Below are 20,248 nucleotides of genomic sequence, written 5' to 3'. Positions count from 1 at the left end.
CTCAACACTTCCATTCCAACTATAGTTACATCATGAAACCATCTATACATTCATAAACACGAATGGTCTAATGCCATACTCCACTTCTACAAGCCATTTTCGCATGGCTGTACACTTATACATTTCATAAAGTACTCGAAAACAACAATGGGTAGTCCTATACATGCCATATCAAAATTCAACCAAAATAGTACCCAAAAGAGCCTTTGATAGTGTGGGCGACTTCAACTTCAAGATCCCGAGTCCGATAGCTGGAGAACCAAAAATCTATAAAACAGAGGAGCAGTGTAACGAGTAAGCAATTTATGCTTAGTAAGTTTTGAGCAAGGAATTCCAGCATAAACAAAGAATAACACACAATTAGCTAAACGGAATATTTCACAATACGCAATTTACTGATATCAAACTTGCTTCACAACATTAATAACCCTTATGTACATACACAATAGACTAACTTAGCCGAAGGCCGGTAGCTCGTTTATCAACTGAGCGAACATTTATTTGTAAGGGCTCGATTAAATTCAACACATACGTAACATATCCCCGTATTGGGATGTTTTTCGAGTATTCGCTGGAATTTTACAGCAAGCTCATTCATTACCAAATCACGTACCTTCAGGATTTAACCGGATATAGCTCCTCGTTCAAATGCCTTCGGGACATAGCCCGGTTTTAGTAACTCACACAATGCCTTCGGACATAACCCGGATTTAATAACTCGCATGAATGCCTTCGGGACTTAACCCGGATTTAGTATCTCGCACAAAGGCCTTCGGGGCTTAACCCGGAATTTGTATCTTCGCACAAATGCCTTCGGATCTTAGTCCGGATATATTCACTTAGCACAAAGCCTTCGGGACTTAGCCCGGACAGCATTCAATTAATCATGCACATCTAACAATAATTCATGGCACGTTCATATTTCATTTTCATTTGCGAAACTCAAACACAAGGCACATATCGTCCTTGCACATTCGGCTCAATAGCCTCACATAGAGCATGATTTAATCACATCGTAATTTAAGCTCTCTTACTCAAGAACTTACCTCGGGTGTTGTCGAACGATTCCGCTAGCTATTCATCCACTTTTTCCTTCCCTTTATCGGATTTATTTCCCCTTTGCTCTTGAGCTTAATTAAACAAATAAATTGATTTCATCATTTAGGCATCAAAAAGATGAACACAAGGCACTTAGCCCATATTTATACATTAGACATTAAAGTCTCATACATGCAAAGATCATGCATCAACACAACATATTAGCTAATTTCTTTCCCCTTGGCCGAATATGCATGTCTATTTTTGGGGTCGATTTCAACACTTAATACACACATATACACACTAGTAAAGCATCCTCCCCCTTTTCATCAATTTAACACATGCATTGCTCATTAACATGCAAAGTTACATTCGGCCTTAGCACACATCTTGCTAGCCGATTCTTCTCCATTTAGCAACCAATGCACATATGTGCTCACACAAAAATGCTAAAAAGGAGGTTCAAGAATCATCAAGCCATCATCACATGCATCATTAACAAGCTTCATATTTTGCATGCAATGGCATTAACACAACCTCCACCTAGGCCGAATCTTAACTCATCCTCATGCCTCATCACCACAACATCAAACACCAACCAAGAATGATGCATCCATGGTCAAGTGCCATTTCCATCACATAGCAAGATTTAGACCATGGGCTAGGTAGAACTCAAGCTAACAACTAAAACATGCATGCATCTCATGGAACATCATCAAACATACCTTAGCCTAGCTACATGCATGGCCGAATCTCTTCACCTTTCTTCTTCTTTCCTCCTTAAAATTTTTGGCCAAGGATGAACCGAAGGATGAGAAATTTTTTTCTTTGTTTTTCTTTCTAATTTAGGCTAAATGAAGGTGAGAAAAGGATGAACAAAGATCTTCTCCTCTCTTTTCTTTAGCTCACGGCAATGGGGGGGAAAAGAATCAACTACACACTTTTTTTTTTGTGTATTCATCATACTCCTTTTCATTATTTAATTTCCATGCCTATTATTTTATTTTTTTCCACCCATGATGCACCAACAAAACATGTCTATGACATGTCTTGGCCATCAAACTTGGTCTACCATGCTTGTCATGGCCGGCAACTACTAGTAGGGGGGAATTTGACATGCAAGTCCCCCCTTTGTCCACATGCACTAATAGGTCCTCACACATTGACCTATCACATTTTAGAATTTTCTCACATAAGTCCTATTGACTAAATTCACATGAAATCAACCAAATTGAAGCTTGAAATTTTCACACATTCATAATTACATATTCTAGACAATAAGTATCACATTCAAACATTTCGGTGACTCGGTTTAGCGGTCCCGAAACCACTTCCCGACTAGGGTCAACTTTGGGCTGTCACACGCCGAAGGTCTCAGAGTTATGTATTTTAAATAATTAGTTTAAGTACTATTTTGAAAACTATGGTGTGAATTTTTGTATTAAATACATGTAAGCGTTATTTGGACTGAGGTTTTTGTAATACAGGGATTTTATATCTGAACGTTTTTACGAAACTTAAATACTATAAATTTTTTCGGTTGGTTAAACTAAAATTTACCATGATCACTTCGGTGATCAATGTGACCATTGAAATTCGGCCTAAACTTCTAGGCCGATTTTGGGGCATTACAAAAAGAAAATAGGAAGATGACAACCTTTGTTTCTATTTTTCTTTACTGAATTTCATTTTAATTACCTATTTACCATTTCAACCTTAAAATTTTATCTAAATTTCACTTAAACCAAATCCATAAACATCCACTAACCAAATCAAAATCCATAAATTTCCATTCAAGTCCATTAGTTTAAAATTTCATGGCCATTTGACCCTTTTAACTAATAGAACTTGGCTTTTAACCTTTTTACAATTTAGTCCTTTTTACTTAATTAACTAATTAAACATCAAAATTTCTTAACAAAATTTTAATACTACCTGAATAAGATCATGTAAACATTAACATAATAATAATACAATAATTTACTCGTCAAAATTGTGGTCTTAAAACCATTGTTTCAATATCAGTAAAAACGATCTGTTACAATGCCACTCATTGCTTGTAACGTTAGAAGTGTTCTAGTATTACTACCAATGTTACAAGAGCCTAGAAGATCACCCCCTATGGTTGAAGTGAACAGAAACTAAACATAGATAGTATTAAATTTAACTGTCACAAGAATTATTTTAATTATTGAGTTAATTTAATTTGACAGTTAAATAATAAACACAATATATGTACAGATTCATTGTACAAGAATAGAGAACATAATTAAATAAACGTATGAATTTGATTCATATAAAATATTAATTATGATCTATTTACCGAAATTATTAAAATAAAGTATTAGAATAATTTAATTTTGGTCAAACATAATATATATATGGAAATTAATATCCTTTTGGAAAGGATATTACAATGTGATATTTTCATGTATATATATTCTAGCACCAAAAATGGGATTCCATTTTTGTTTTTCTAGGGAATATTAAATAAAAGGAAAGGAATCATAAAATAAAACCCTAGGGTGCAAAAAAGTGTTTACAACATTAACCACAAAAGAAAAAGAACCTAGCTCTAGCAGCCACATTTCTTTTTAGAAAAACTCTTTGAAACATTCAATGAGAGTTTTTGCTCGTTCATTTGCAACAGGGTGGACTACATAGAGACTGAGACCATTTGTTGCAGCTTTAGATTGGCAGTGTGCGAAAGGGATTAAAACAGCAATGGTTCCTTTCTATTTCCAAAGTATGAAAGGTATATTTTTCAAAACTTTTGTTCCTAATTCATTCCTCGTGCATGGATTCCTGGTTTGGATCACCGAAATAATTTTTTGTTGCACCACGGGGTAGCTCGGTGACCCAACATTATAAGATATGAATATCTGTCAATACCATAAGACATGGAATAATTCAGTTAGATCTATAATAAGTAAAACTGAGATAAGGTGTTGATATGCTCAAGATTAAGAGTTGAACAAGACTTGTGATGTAATCGAATAAGTTATTGAAAAGAATTGTGCGAAACACTCCTAACCTATATCCGTTGCCGAAATAGAGTTACGAGGCATTACAGATCAATACATATCATTCACATACATAACATATGCATTATTGTATTCATATATAAAACCTATTCAACAAAATCACATTGTCCCTTTTATGGCTCTATGAGGCCTTAAAACATGCTTAAAAGAGGTTCGAGACTAAACCGATAACATTTGAAAACTTTGGGGAACTTAGAAAAATTTTATACATACAGGGGTCACACGCCCGTGTGAATAGGCCGTATACCTCACACGGCCACCAGACACGCTCGTGTCACAGGCTGTGTGAAAACATGACATACATACTGACTTGTACCATACGGTCGGAGACACGTATGTGTGCCTTGGCCATGGGAAATCTGGAGGGGTTACTGACTTGGGTCACACGGCCGTCCACACGCCCATGTGCCAGCCCGTGTGTCTCACACGACCAGTAGACATGCCCGTGTGTCTACGCTGTGCCAAACCTATAGGGTATACTGACTTAAATCGAAGGGCTACCCCAGGGGACACACGGCCGTGTACCAAGGCCATGTGACACACAAAGTCAAGCCACACACCCGTGTGCTCGGCCGTGTGGAGTGAAAGTAGGCTTGGTTGAAGCCACATTTCTCACCCTTCTCAAGTATGCCTAAAATACAACATTTCATGCCATTTCAATACATTAATAAGCAGCCAAACCATGCTATTTCATGCACCAAACTTATAATACCAATTCTATCCATTTCATCAGCTCAAGTCAATACTATTTGTACATTCAAACACATACCAAACTAGCATGATTCATTCCTCATTACTCACCTATACAATCATATACTAAAATACATATCATACTCATCAATACAACTTATTTCAATATGTACTTTTACCACCATCAATCACATACAAAGTTTGACTCATAAATCATCTATTAGCCATTCACTTATCAAGTCTAAAATCATGCTTTTTATAAGTAAATACTCATCATATACCAAATGACCAAATGATCAACTTCAACCATCACCAACCATACCAAATTATGCCACTACACAAGGCAAATTACACATCAAACATAGGTCATTAATAAGCCATATAAAATAGCCAAATACATCATCAAAAATCTTTATCAAAAAGACTCAAGCCTATACATGCCATATAACCAAAATCACAAAGCTCATAAGTACCAAACCATAGCTAGATAGTGTAATGAAATCTCCAACGACTTCCAATCCGAGCAAGCCTCCGAAACTCTATAAACATAGAATAGAAAAAACAAGTAAGCTATAAAGATTAGTAAGATCATATGGTAATAAACTCATATTATTAAAAACTGCATTTAAAACAATTATTCAAAACATGATATAATTTATATGATTTCATCATTCTATCTTGAATTCTTGCACATAGTTAATCAAGATTTTCATGAGTTTATTCATTCAAAAACATGTATGGTTTGAATACTTTTTATCAATTCATTCACATCTTCATATGCATAACCAATTATATATATAAGCTTTATTCAATTCAATATTCATCATTTTTTTTAGCCAAGTGATGTATGAGAAATATCATCAAATAACGGTATTTCGCACACTAAGTGCCATATAAATGTTTAGTTAAAAACAACTATAACTCATATCTCACATATCATTCAATTTATACCTCATTATAGCCAAATAAACATATTCTGGCATGAAACATACTTTTACATAAATTTTTCTCATTTCATGTAATGCCCCAAAATATAGGTACGTATTTTCTATATGTTACGTAGCTCAAATGTATGCTTGTCTCAATTGTTAAGTGTCCTAGGAAGCGCCTGAGAGGTTTGGGTTCAAGCTCGGGCTTCCACAAAAACTTTGTTTTTAGGAAGTTAACCCTTGTTTTTAGTTAGTAGACTTTTAAATTAATGTGAGTAGAGCATGACAGAAAGGGCCTACTACCCAAGGGGTAAGTGGCGTGTCATTACAGCTAGAGGTATTGAGTTCAAGTCCTGTGTTGCACAAGGAGTGTTTAATTTTGTTGTTGTTCCGTGTCGGAAGTTGAATGCTAGTAGAACTCTGAGCTAATGGGCAGTTGGAGTGTTTGAGGAGTAGGGGAGTGTGTGGCAAATTTCAGGAGGAGTTTGAAAGGAATTTGAATTGGTCAAATGAGATATTTGGGGAGAGATTTGAGGAGTGGATGAAGGAGTAGGGGATTGGTAGTTGTTTGTCGAAAGTGGGGTTCTCTTTGTGCCAAAATCGGTCATAGGCACTTAGTGCTGAATTTGTTTAGTTTTTGCTCTCTTTATCAGTAGCTATTTTATTTTACTTCCTTTCTCTCTTTTGTTTGTGCTTGTGTGGTAGCTGAATTCTACTTGTAACCATTTGGGTATATTTCATGTTAACTTACTTTGGTTTTGTCCTATAGTAGGGTACTTTGATTGATCAACTTTCCTATCTCCGTCACTCTCTTCCTCCTAGTGTTCTTTGCCTTAGCCCTCTCTTCTCCCTTTCTCTCAACCAATTCCCCCCTAATCAACTGCACCTTCTTTTCCCTTTTTTCCATTTGAATACCTGGGATGGCTTCTGCTTGCTCTCTCTCTGGTTGTGTCAATTCTTACAGTACTTTGAAGCAATCGATTGTGGTCTTTAGGCCGATTACATTGACACTTCTCCTCTCCTTTTCTTTTGTTTCTCTGCTCTCTCTCTCAACTCCTTCCCTATTCGCTGGTGGGTGGCCGAATACTGATTGGTAAGTCTCTATTTGTCTCTGCTCTTCCAGCTTTTCTTCTTTTTTCTCTGAATGTCGATTCTCATTTTGTTTTCTCTCTTGGTCATGGTGTTCTTTCGGGTTTTAGTTCTACTCATGGAGTGAAGGAGTTCGCTAGTATTTCAAAAATGATCAGAATCTTCCCCTTGTCTTTCTATCGAAGGTAACACTATTCGTTGGTATTATTTTGAACTGAGGCATTTTGGCTTGGGATTCTTTAGTCTTGGCTGAATGGTTCTTTCCATTTTTTGTGGGTATGCGTTGTTCAAACCTTGTGTATAAGCAACATGAATAATAGATTCACTTATCATGTAGATAATCATCAAGGAGTCTGTTATCAACTTTCACCAGTGATCTAACTGGGCTAAAACCACGCTCGTTCAAGTTAGGCGATAATAAGTAATCTTTTGAACAAGTTTCGATTATGGTTTCTTTCAACTCGTGGGTTAGGTACTTAACTGAAACTTCGGTTGTAATAGGTTGGAGTGCACGTGGGCTAATTCGCTCAATTTCGCAAACAGGTGTGTAATCACACTGCTACAATCATAAATCGGCAAAACCTGAAAAACTTGACTAGTGTCGCTACACGAGCGTGCGCTCGTTCGTGTGGTGAATCGAAAGTACAAAGCATGGACATTCGATCGTAAAGGCCACCATGAGTGATTTCATGGGTTTAGGCCATTTTGGGCCACGTTGGGTTGAAATGGGCTATGTGGGCCCTACATGGATGTGTGGAGATTATTGGGCCATGCTGTGTGATTTACACGGCCATGCCTATTTTTGGGCCGTGTGGGCCCACATGAGCTTTAGGCCCATTTTTCATTGACTGACTGTTAAGGTTACACGAGTCGCCCGAGACGACTTTGGACCTACTATTGGGACGGTAAGTATACTTAGATCCCATACTGATGAAATGACTATTATACCCCTATAAGGTAAAATAACTGATATGCCCCTATGACTTGTATGACTGTACTCGAGCATGACATTTTTTCATACACATATGATATTAGGACATGACATGTTGCATGGGGGTGGGTTTGATATACTTGGAGGAAGTGTATTGTACTGGCAGCTCTACTGCATATACTATTAGTGTCGCAACCGGTGCTATATTTTGGAGTGTAGGGATGTGTAACACCCTGAATTTGGGCGTAGAAGTTTTGGGCCTTGAGCATGTGAGCGGTTGAAGGCAGCTTATAATATTTTGTTGTACGTGTAAATTTCATTAATGAAGGCTTGTTTTAGTGGTTAAGTGTGTTGAGAAGTGTTGGAGAAGTCCTGGGTTCAAACCTGGACTCTAGCAAAAATTTTGGTTTAAGGTAAATCAAACCCTGGGTGTAGTAGGTAGGCCTTAAGAATATTTTTGGAGAAATTGTGCCACAAAAAAAGTCTTGTGGTCTAATGGAAAAGTAGCGCTACATAAGAGGCAGGAAGGTGGCGTTATAGAGTTGGCAATGAGGTCCTGGGTTCGAATCCTTTGGTAATTAAAGAGCATTTATTTTGCTAACAGAGGGCGGCAAGAGTTGGTGTTGAATTTAAACTCTGATGATGGAGGGATCCCATATCGGGAAGCTAACATAAGAGTAGATGGAGAGCTGGCTTTAAATAGAGAGAACCATGAGGAAAGTAAAGGTACCTTTCTTGGCTGATCCCATTCGCTTTATGGCATGCTCGTTTGGGTTGGGCGTCGGCTAAGAGTGCTCAGAGCGTGGATTAACTCCAGTCGCCAATCAGGTGTGTATTTCTCACTACTCTAGCTATAGGATGGCTACTTCAGGCCGCGATGGGCTGAAAGGGGTCATGTGGGCCCAATGGGCCTACGGGCCCAATTGGATAAGTTGTTTGATTGTGTAGTAAATATTGGACTAGGCTAGGTGAATCTCATATTTGTGGCTAGATTTGGGCTAAAAGGGCCACACGAGCGTGTGGGCCCATTTGGGCCGAGAATAGGCTTTAGGCCCATTCGTATTGTTATCCCTGTTTAGAATACTTTAGTTTACCAAATTACTGAAATGCCCTCAAATTGTAAATGTGACACCCCTAATTTGACCCTAGTCGAAAAGTGGTTTCGGGACCACAAAACCGAGTCATAAAAATAATTAGCTGTCATATTTGATGCTTATTATATGTACATATGCATGTGTGAAAATTTCATGTTTGAATTTTGTTAATTGTAAGTGAATTTTATTAAATAGGACTTATGTGGGAAAATTTAGAAATGTGCTAGGCAAATGTAAGTGGCCTATTTATGCATGTTGCAAAATAATTGTATTTGCATGTCAAATTAACCAAAGAACAAGAAGGTGGCCGGCCATGCTATAAGTTAAAGCCTATTAAAAACATTTGGTGTTAGTGTTTTATGGGAGAAAGAATAAAATAAAAGGTTAGTAATAAAGAAATGAAAAGGGAGGGGTGATGAAAACAAAGTTGTCTCATCCATGTTCCCCCCCCCTCCATTGCCGTGAGTTGACGAAAGATAACAAAAGAAAAAAAAAATTTGCATGCTCATCTTTCTTCTTGGTTGTCGAATTTGGGAAAGGGAAGATTGAAGAGGAAAAACCAAGGTATTCGGCCATGGCTATCCTAGTTTAAGGTATGCATTGTGATTTTCTTTTTAATTGGCTATGAGATTAGATTGATAAGTGCATAGCTTATTTAACCCATGGTTTAATTTCATGCATCAATAGACAAATGTTCATTCGGTCAAATGGGAGAAGAATAAGATGAATTTAAATGTTGTGGTTTATTATTTTAGTTGTTAAATGATTGGGTATGAGGTATTTGATTACCTAATTGAAAGTAAGTTAAGTTGTTATTTGATAGTAAATGCAAATTCTATATATGATAATAATGTAAATGTAGGTGGATTCATGAAGTATTTTCAGTTATATGCTATGTATAAGTATGAGTTTTTAAAGTTGGATTTATGAGTATATGTATATTAGTCTATGAACATTCGGTTATATGGTGTTAATATGCCTTTGAAATCGAATGATATTTTGAGTATATATATATATGTACATTCGGTTAAGATAAGGTTTATTATAAAAGCTAAGTTGTGTGGTTAGGGCCGAATGGGATATATAAGATATCAAAACATGTTATAATTATATATTGGTGTACATGGTTGTAATTAATCCTCTACTTGAATTCGATTAGATATGGTCATGGTATGAGTTTAGTAGGGTTAATACCTTAAAATTGAATGGAGTTTTAGTTAATCTTATGTGTCATGTTCGTTAAAATAGTTGATGATTTGGGTGTTATTATACGCATTTAGGCTAAAGATTTTTCAGCTATGTTTTATATCTATGAAATAATTATAATGGATAATATGTAGGAGTAATTTCGGCTTGTTAAAAATGTGGTACGTGTATGGCAAATGGTATATACATAATGCATTGAAGTTACCCTATAAGGTTGAAATGAGTAATTAAATTATTGGTGTGTATGCATTTTTTTATTTGCAACTTGGCATGTGAATTGGGTGTATGATAGTTAATATATGTGCTTGAGGTGATGTGATAAAATAATTAGCTATATGGTTTGGTTCATTATTGAGTATAAGGGTTAAGTGCTTTAAAAGAGCTTTTAATGTTCGAAATGATTAAACAAATTCATTCGTTTAAATTAAGCCCAAGAGCAAAGAGGATCAAAGTCGGATAGGGGAAAAGAGAAAGTAAACGAATAGCCGTGGATATCTAGTCGTCGATCGCTTCCGAGGTAAGTTTTAGGTGATTAAACGTTGAGTAAATTCAATCATAATAGGACATAATGAGTTGATTTAATAAGATATGATGTGGCCATGATATGTCTTAAACTCAAATGGTAAGTTCATAAGTGTTTGGACTTGAAAATTTATGAGCAAATTGTAATAAATTGCTTTGGACAGCAGCAGTAACGTGATTTTAGAAAATCACTATAAATTTTTGGTGTGGAATTATAGGCTGAATAAAATATGTAATCAAAGCTTAGTTAGTCTAATTTCTTATAAAAGAGACCGTGTCAGCAAAGAAATTCTCTATAAAGAGATATTTAAAGTTGTGTGGGGCAGTGTCAGAATGACTCCGAAATCCCCTGTTCTGTTTTTAGAAAATCATTATAATTTGTACAAAAATGGTTATAAGATAAAATTTATATGCTTAGACTCCTTAATGAGTATAGTTTTAAATGAAATCAAATAGAACACATTTTTAATTCTGTGCAATGAAAAATTTGATTCGTAGTGAAGAGTGGTCAGATTAGTCAAACAGTGAAACAGGGGAAACTTTAAGAAAAATCTGGTATTGATTGGCCAAACCTAAAATTCTGGAAATTTTATGGATGGAAGATATACGAGTCTATATTCAGGGAAAATTAACGGAAAGTTATTTGGAGTTTTGTAGCTCCAGTTATAAATAATTTAGTGACTACTGCTCAGGAAAACAGCTCGTAGTGAATATGTGATTTTGTTGTAAACATGGATAAAACTTGTTTTAGTTACTCATAAGCTATTGATTAAACCCATACGTGAATTCTAAATCGTGATATTGTAAAACGATATATGAGTGTTAGATGGATCTTTGATATTAAAATTTGTGAATTTGTAAGTTTATGAGTATTCGAATATGAAATGATAGTATGGCGTGAAATTGAATTATTCATTGGAAAATGATTAATGTAGATTCGGCCAAGACAAAGTGTATACATGATAGTATATGTGATATGTGAAGTATATTTGGATAATTGTGATGTGAATGTGCATATATGTGATAAGGCCGAATGGCCAATGTGATGAATGTGAACATGCATATATGTGATAAGGCCAAATGGCCAATGTGATGAATGTGAGCATGCATATGTGTGATAAGGCCGAATGGCCAATGTGATGAATATGAACATGCATATATGTGGTAAAGCCGAATGGCTAATGTGAAATATATGTATGAGATATGTATATGTGGTAAAGCCGAATGGATAGTGTGAAATATGTAGGCGATGTGCGTATATTGTGGCCGAACGACCAAATGTGAAAGGTGTGTATTATTAGATCTTTGATGAGGCAAATGATTTACAAATATGACAGTCGATGTGAATGTTGTAACATGTGATTAAATGTACATGAAACTTGGAAATATATTCCGGGTAAGACCCGATGACTACGTGTGGAGATTATGTCCGGGTAAGACCCAATGACTACGTGTGAAGATTATGTCTGGGTAAGACCCGATGACTACGTGTGGAGATTTTGTCCGGGTAAGACCCGATAACTTCGTGTGGAGATTTTGTCTGAGCTAAAGGTCTCACCGATAATCCGAGTAGAGGTTAAAGCTATAAGATTTCCTGATAAGAATTGCTTATAAATATATTCAATGCGAAAGGTTAAACAGGTATGTACTCCAAGTTTATATGTGAGCTTGATTTGAACTAAATCATAAGGTAGTTATGTGATGCATACGAGAGCAATCTATGAGACGATTCCTATGATTATGTGACATCGGATCAGTGTGAGAGGTTATGTGAAATCATACAATATATCTATGTCACATGAGCTCACTTTTATGTGAAAGTTTATCTGCCTATTGTATATGATGAGATGTGCATATTCGGTAAAGGGATGGTATGCCCGAAGGAAGAGTGAAATAAAAATACGAACAACTATGTTCTAATTTGATTGTTATCTGTTGACACTGCTTAAAACTTACTAAGCATTGTAATGCTTACTCCGTTTACTTTGTTTTCTCTGTTTTATAGATCTCATTGCGAAGCTACAAGCTCGGGGATCGTCAGCAACTAGTCACACTATCACTATCCACTGCTTGTTACTGTTATGTTTAGAACTATTTTATGGCATGTATAGAATAGACTAGTGGCGGAAGAATATTTTTGGTTAATGTATATAAGCCATGCGAAAATGGCATCTTTTGAATGTTTACTTAGTGAAGTTTAAATTTTACCTCTGGCTGTGCTTAGTACTTATTTAAATGAATGATCTTTATTTCAAGAAAAAGTGTAAAATTTTACTGTCCTGACGTGAGTTACAAGTCCGGTAATGCCCCTTACCTATTCTGGCGACGGTTACGGGATAGGGATGTTACAGTAAAGTTACCAAAGTACCCTCGATTTATAGAATTACCATTTTACCCTCGATTTACAAAATTACCGTTTTACTCTCGATTTACAAAATTACTATTTTACCCTCGATTTATAGAATTACCATTTTACCCTCGATTTAGAAAATTACCATTTTACCCTTGATTTATAGAATTATTGTTTTACCCTCGATTTACAAAATTTTCGTTTTACCCTCGATTTACAGAATTGCCGTTTTATCCTCGATTTACAGAATTACCGTTTTACCATCGATTCAAAATTACTAAAATACCATTGGTTTACAAAATTACCAAAATACCCTCGATCAGTAAAATTACCAAAATACCCTTGGTTTACAAAATTACCAAAATACCCCTGGTTTGTAAAATTACCAAAATACCCCTGTAGGGTAGAATTACTAAAATACCCTTGTAGGGTAGAGTTACCGAAATACCCTTGTAGGGTAGAGTTACCGAAATACCCTTGTAGGGTAGAAATACCAAAATACCCCTGTAGTGTAGAATTACCAAAATACCCTTGTAGGGTAGAAATACCGAAATACCCTTGTAGGGTAGAATTACCGAGATACCCTTGTGGGGTAAAATTACCATTTTTCCCCTAGGGTGTTAAATGACTATTTTGCCCTTGTGGGCAAGTGACTGTCTTGGACTATGTGGTTGACGGATTTGATTGTGAATATATGTTGGTGATATGAATGACTTGACTATGATTGTTTGATTCAAATATGGGGATGACATTCTGCATACATGACATGTTGCATGGGTTGGGTTTTATAAATGGAGGAAGTGCTAAAAGGGCTATGCCCCAGTTTACCGAAAAGGGCTTTGCCCCAGTTTATCAAAAATGGCTTTGCCCCAGTTATTAAAAGAGGCTAGGCCTCCAGTTATATGATAAAGCAGCTATGCTGCCAGTGGAAAGTTTGGTTGGGTGGGTTGAGTTATTCCCCACATGGAGAGCTTGGTTGGTACGGGTGGAGAGTAGCGGATGGTGGGTTGAGTAGTCTCCCCAAATGGGCTTGCATACATCCATTGGTAATACATGTGATATTGAAATGGGCCTATGAGCCATACCATTTACAATAAAGGCTTCGGCCCAATGATATGATTTATGAAAAGGCTTCAGCCCAGAACCGTTAAACGAAAGGCTTCGGCCCTGTATATGTCGAGACTGAATAGGGCTTTGGCCCAGATTGTACTGATACTGTGTTATTCACTGTTTGTTTGTTATTGGGATTACACACTGAGTTTTCGTAAACTCACCCCGTTTCTAACTGTGCAGGTAATCCCTAAGCTTAGATGGTTTAAAGCTGCGAGCGACTCGGAGATGGCCACACACTATTTCTGTTTCTTGTAATTGCAATTAGATTTCGTTTTGGGTTTTTTATGTAATAAGGCCGTTGGTGGGTTTTAAGTTTTAATTTGGATTGTGATTTCTTATACTAATCTGCCAGTCTAGGACAACTCGAGATTTCAAAATGGCATGATTTTTCTAAGGAATACGAGCTTCCAACAACAAAGTTTTCAAAATGCTTCCACGATTTTAAATGAGGTAATAGACCAAAGGCAAACAAATTGGTAAACGTTGTGATGAGAACTTTAGTTTAATAATAATAAAGGAATTTAGATTCAGTAATGGATTTTCACCGGAACGATCAAATTTGAAAAATGGTTTGATGTGACACGCCAAATTCGGCCATAACGTCTAGGTCGGGTTTGGGGTGTTACATTTAATGGTATCAGAGTCAGGTTGCAACAACTCGGCTGTGGATTGGGTTTTTAAAGGTTGAATTTTAGAAAATTATTTTCAGCTACGTGGTCTGTTTGAAGTATTTCTTTTAAAAAGTGTGGCACACCGAGTCTCCGGGGCCGAATCCGTAAGTCTTCTGAATACTTTTGTCTATTTAGAAATTGAAATACTGTGGATTCCTTAGATATTGGTCTGAATTTAAATTTGGTATTTATTTTATGTGGATGTGATGTTTGGATATAGAAATTGTATATATGTGTGATAGATATGTGTCTGCTTCAGTGAATAAGTGATTGGTTTTCTTTAGTTTACCTTATTTATTATTTATTTTTGGGTTGTAATAAGGCCATTTTAACTTTATTTCCTTTTCTGGGATTATTTTATTTTTAATAACTTTAATCTGGTTGATAATAATTCAAATGGGCTAGACTTAGGACACGTTTTCAAAACAATACTTGTTTTCAAAATAACACAACGTCACGATTATTCGATTTATCAAAGATATGTACTCAAAGAAATTTCAACTCGTTATAACCTAGTATGGCAATGGTTGTGGGCATGTCTAGGATTGGATCCAATTGAAGAGCTAGGTACTTAAGCAGCCTTTATGGCTCACCTCCTCTGTTAAGGATTCCTACTTGGTGCCCAGCTTCCATTCACTTGGTTAAGCTTAACAAAATTTGGTTTTAAAGCGCTAAAACGAAACGTGGATTTTTAACTTCTATGTGGCACGTTGAATTCGGCTATAACGTCTGGGCCGGGTTTGGGGTGTTACAGGATGGGTGGGTTGATTTTATCCCCACATGGAGTGTAGGGCTGGACGAAATGGAGTGTAGAGGATGGATGGGTAGAACTCCTGATTGCATTTTTGTTACTGTTATTGTAATGGGCTAAAGCCCACACTGCTACTGATATTGTATTGGGCTAGGGCCCTAACTGTTACTGGACTGTTACTGATACTGTAACAGTCCGATTTTGACCAAAGTTAGAATAGTAGTTTCAGGACCACATATCCTAGTCAGAAAAATAGTTAAATATTGTTTTTCATGCTTATGATGTGTGAAATAGCATATGTGAAAGTTTTGTATGAATATTTGATTGTTTATGTGCTCAATTTAATAAAATGACCTAATTGCATAAAATGTAAAAGTTATTGCTACTTGTTTAATGTGCTTATTTGATTTGGCTTTATAAATGAGAGGTCCTTATTATGTTATTTGACCATTGGAAGTTTGAATGGACATTAATGACCATCCAATATATGTTTATTTTATGTTTATAATAAGGTTAATAAGGTAAAATGTTTATTAATGTTAATTAAAATAAAAAAAATCATGAAAATGGCCATCAATATCCATTTGTGCCGAAAATACAAGAAAAAGAAAAAGAAAAAGAACATTAAGGTTCAGCCATTGATTTTCTTTGATTAAGGTATGTTTTTGCTTCGGTTTTTGATAATTTTTACATTTTTGTAATCGTTACTTCGTATACTATCAAGCCCATGTCTCAATTTCTGATTTTGATGATGAATTTGAAAAGTGCCATGGATAAAATCATGAGCTTTATGTTGTTACATGATGAAATTTGAAAATTTGATGTTGGGTTTATATGTTGTCTTTGGATTTTTGATGATTTTGAGTAGAATGGGCTAAACTGTGAAATTTGTAAATTTAGGGACTAAAATGTGAAATAAATAAAATATGTGGACTTGTATGAGTGTTATGAATACTCGGCCAAGCATGAGTATATGCAAATTATGTGTATTTTGTGATTTTGTGAATTAGGGATTAAAGTGTCAAAATGTGAAAATGTGAGGGCTAGTTTGCAAATTGCCCTAAATATGTGTTTATGGATTGTTTTGAATGAATTTAGGATTAAATAAGTTAAACTTGAATTTATATAGATCAAGAATTAAAGAAAATAGAATTTGATCGGGGAAAATCGAATGTTGTTGAGTAACCAATTCCATCCACCCGAATCTGTACGAAGTAAGTCGATATACAAATAAGCTTGTTCAAATTGAATTATTATTATTCATTTGATATTGAATTATGATGAATGAATGTCTAAGCTAAATATATGCTATCCGAGAAAGTATCGACAAAGTTCCGACATCTAAAAAGCCTTGTACGAACCCAAGGAATAGTTAGGATACATATGTCATGACATATGATTTTGTTATGTGATTTCGTGTAAGACCACGTCTGGGACGTTGGCACCGACTTCTGTTTTACATGTAAAACCATGTCTAGGACATCGACATGACATTTGATTTCGTGTAGGACCCTATTTGGGACAGTGGCATCGATGTTTGATTGCATGTAAGACCACGTCTGGGATGTTGGCATTGTATATGTTCTCTGAGCTATTCGCGTATCCTTACGTTTCTAAACGGTTCAAACGGGAATTTCGAAAAAATGAATAATTTGGTTAAATCATATTAGATTCAGGTATGTTTACTTTGTATAGCCTATTTGGGAATGAAAGGTAAGTATTTGAATATGAGATTTGTGTTAGCATTGGTATACAAAGTATAAATGATTTGATGATACTTATTTGCTTTGAATGATATGTTTATTTGTATATGGCTTACTAAGCTTTTGAAAGCTTACTATGTGTGTTTGCATTGATTTATAGATATTGAAGGTATTGTGAGCTTGGGGATCATCGAGGATCGTCACCACACTATCAAACCTTGTTTTGGTACTTTGAAAATGTATATATTTAAGTATGGCCTGTATAGGCTAGAAGTTGTGGAATTATGTTTTGTGATGTACATATTTAGCCATTTGATATGGCTAGTTTGTGTTTGAAATTATTGTTTGATAATGGTATATGATATATGATGCTAATGTGAAATTGTGGTATGTTTTGGCTGGCCAAAAGAAATGGTCAATGTTGAGAAGTTTTGGTAAGTTTTGAGCATTTGATTGATAATGATATAGCTTGAATTATGTATGATTTGGTATAGATATTGGCTGAAATGGTTGTGCATATATGTTTGGTTTGGTGATTGTAGGTTGACCCAAATTGGGGTGGCAAATTGGCTATTCAAATGGCCTATTTTTGTCTACACGAGCGTGTGTCTCAGCCATGTGAGACACACGGCTACGTGGCACGGTCGTGTGTCCCCTGGGGTACCCTACAATTATATGTCAGGTTCGAGCACAGCCAAGGCACACGGGCGTGTGGCTAGCCGTGTGGCCCAAGTCAGACTCGACCACAGCCAAGGCACACGGGCGCGTCTTGTAGTCGTGTGAGCAAATCAATATGTTGCCCTTTTTTGACACGGCCTAGACACACGGGTGTGTCCAATGCCGTGTAAGGCACACAGCCTCATTATACGGGCATGTGTCCTGTACTTGTTTAAAAAATGTCTAAGTTTTGGGAAAATTTTGTATGTCTTTGGTTTACTCTCGACTCTTTTCTCACGCATGTTTTAGGTCTTGAAGACCTATATAAGAGACTCTATATTGATGTTGATCTCTGATGGTTTGATGTTTATGAAATGAAAGTTAAATGTTCTGATTCGTCTGGTAATACCTTTAACCCTAGTCCAGCGATGAATACAGGTTAGGGGTGTTACTTTGGATTGGTATCAGAGCTACGGTTTAGTCGGTTCTAGAACTAACGTAGCGTATGTAAGTCTAGCTATACATGCCATATTTATGAACTGTGATAGTGTGATGAATCCTGACATTGAAATGTGCTTTTATATAGCAATTGGATCCCGAAAGAGCCGTAGCGGACGATGTCAAAAGCAATGTGCCTGCTCCCGCGCAAGGGATGGCACCATCTAATTCTTGACCGGCTACAAGTAGCCATGATGGTGAGGCTAGACAAGCTTTCTATCAGATGATGAACTATTGATTTAGCCAATATATTAGAACCAATCCGGCTGTTCAACAACCTCCACCCCCGGTTAATTCGCCACAAGCTTCTGTTATGCCACCAGTGAATCTGGTTCAGTTAAGTAGACCACCAGTCGATAAGATTAGAAAATATGGGGCTGAAGAGTTCCGAGCTACAACGAGCGATGATGCTGAAAAAGTTGAGATTAGGCTAGAGAACACGATAAGAGTGTTTAACGAATTATCATTAAATACTGAAGAATGCATAAGATGTTCTATTTCCCTTCTGAGAGATACAACGTACCATTAGTGGAAGACTTTGACATCTGTGGTTTTGAGTGAACAGGTTACTTGGGATTTCTTCCAAGCTGAATTTTGAAAGAAATATATCAGTCAGAGATCCATCGATCAGAAACGTAAAGAATTTCTTTAGCTTAAACAAGGTCATATGTCTATCACAGAATACGAGTGGAAATTTATAAGGCTAAGTCAGTATGCTCGTAAATGTGTATCTACAGAAGTAATAATGTGCAAAATATTTGAAGATGGTTTGAACAAAGATATTCGTCTATTAGTTGGGATTCTGGAAATCAAAGAATTTGTTGTGCTTGTTGAACGAGCATGTAAAGCTGAAGATCTCGGAAAAGAGAAAAGAAAAGCTTATTTTGAAGCTAGAGAAGTACGAAAGATATCATCGGGCAAATCATTTCAGTCTGCATCAAAGAAATTCAGAGATGATAATAGCCATTTAAAGACTAATGTGGGGCATTCAAATCGAGACCGTGCTAGATCGCAGTCGAACTTCAAAGCTCCAGCTACATCCATTGCCAGTGTCAGAAGTGCTAAATCTGATCGCCCTGAGTGCAAGCATTGTGGTAAAAGGCATCCTAGTAATTGTAAACTATATGATCGGGCTTGTTTCAGATGTGGATCATTAGATCATTTTATCCGCAATTACCCTGAATCTGTCGAGCAAGAAAGTCAGCAAAATTTGAGACCGAGTGGCAATGCTTCTTGTGGTAGATCTCCCAGAAATACGGTAAATGTAAGTGGCAGTCAGAGAGGGACAAAATATACAGCTGTTAGATCTAAGGCTCGTGCACCTACCAGAGCCTATGCTATCCGAGCTTGTAAGGAAGCTTCATCGCCAGATGTGATTAAGGGTACATTTACTCTATATGATACTTCTGTGATTGCTTTGATAGATCCTAGATCGACACATTCGTATATATGCATGAACTTAGTGAACAGTAGGACTTTGCCTATAGAGTCTACTGAATTTGTAATTAGAGTTTCAAACCCCCAAGGCAAATCTGTTTTGGTTGATAAAGTCTGCAAGAATTATCCGTTAATGTTTCGAGACAATTGTTTTTCGGCTGATCTGATGCTGTTACTTTGTGATGAATTTGATATAATCTTGGGTATGGATTGGTTAACTTTGCATGATGCTGTTATGAACAGCAAACAGAAAACTATTGATTTGAGATGCAAAAATGATGAAATAGTCAAAATTGAATCTAGTGATTTGAATGGATTGCATGCTGTGATATCTTCAATGAAAGATTTGAGTATTGTGAGAAAGGGTTGTAAAGCCTACTTTGCTTATGTAATTGATTCAAAAGTGTCAGAAAAGAAAGTTGAATGGATTGCATGTCTGTTGTATGTGAGTTTCCTGATGTGTTTCCTAAAGAACTTTCAGGTTTACCTTCGGTTAGATAAGTAGAATTTGGCATTGAATTGGTA

The 20,248-nt window shown here is 36.2% G+C and overlaps 1 pseudogene; it reads left to right on the top strand.

The window, feature by feature from the left end:
* The window catches only part of LOC121211373 (photosystem I P700 chlorophyll a apoprotein A2-like), a 57,751-nt pseudogene extending 37,767 nt beyond the window's left edge, over nucleotides 1–19,984 (top strand).
* The last annotated feature ends 264 nt before the right edge of the window (nucleotides 19,985–20,248 follow it).

This window comes from Gossypium hirsutum, chromosome A02, assembly GCF_007990345.1.
Source record: "Gossypium hirsutum isolate 1008001.06 chromosome A02, Gossypium_hirsutum_v2.1, whole genome shotgun sequence".
Lineage (NCBI taxonomy): Eukaryota > Viridiplantae > Streptophyta > Magnoliopsida > Malvales > Malvaceae > Gossypium > Gossypium hirsutum.
Note: the sequence above shows the minus strand (reverse complement) of the source record. Positions and strands in the feature narration are given on the sequence as shown.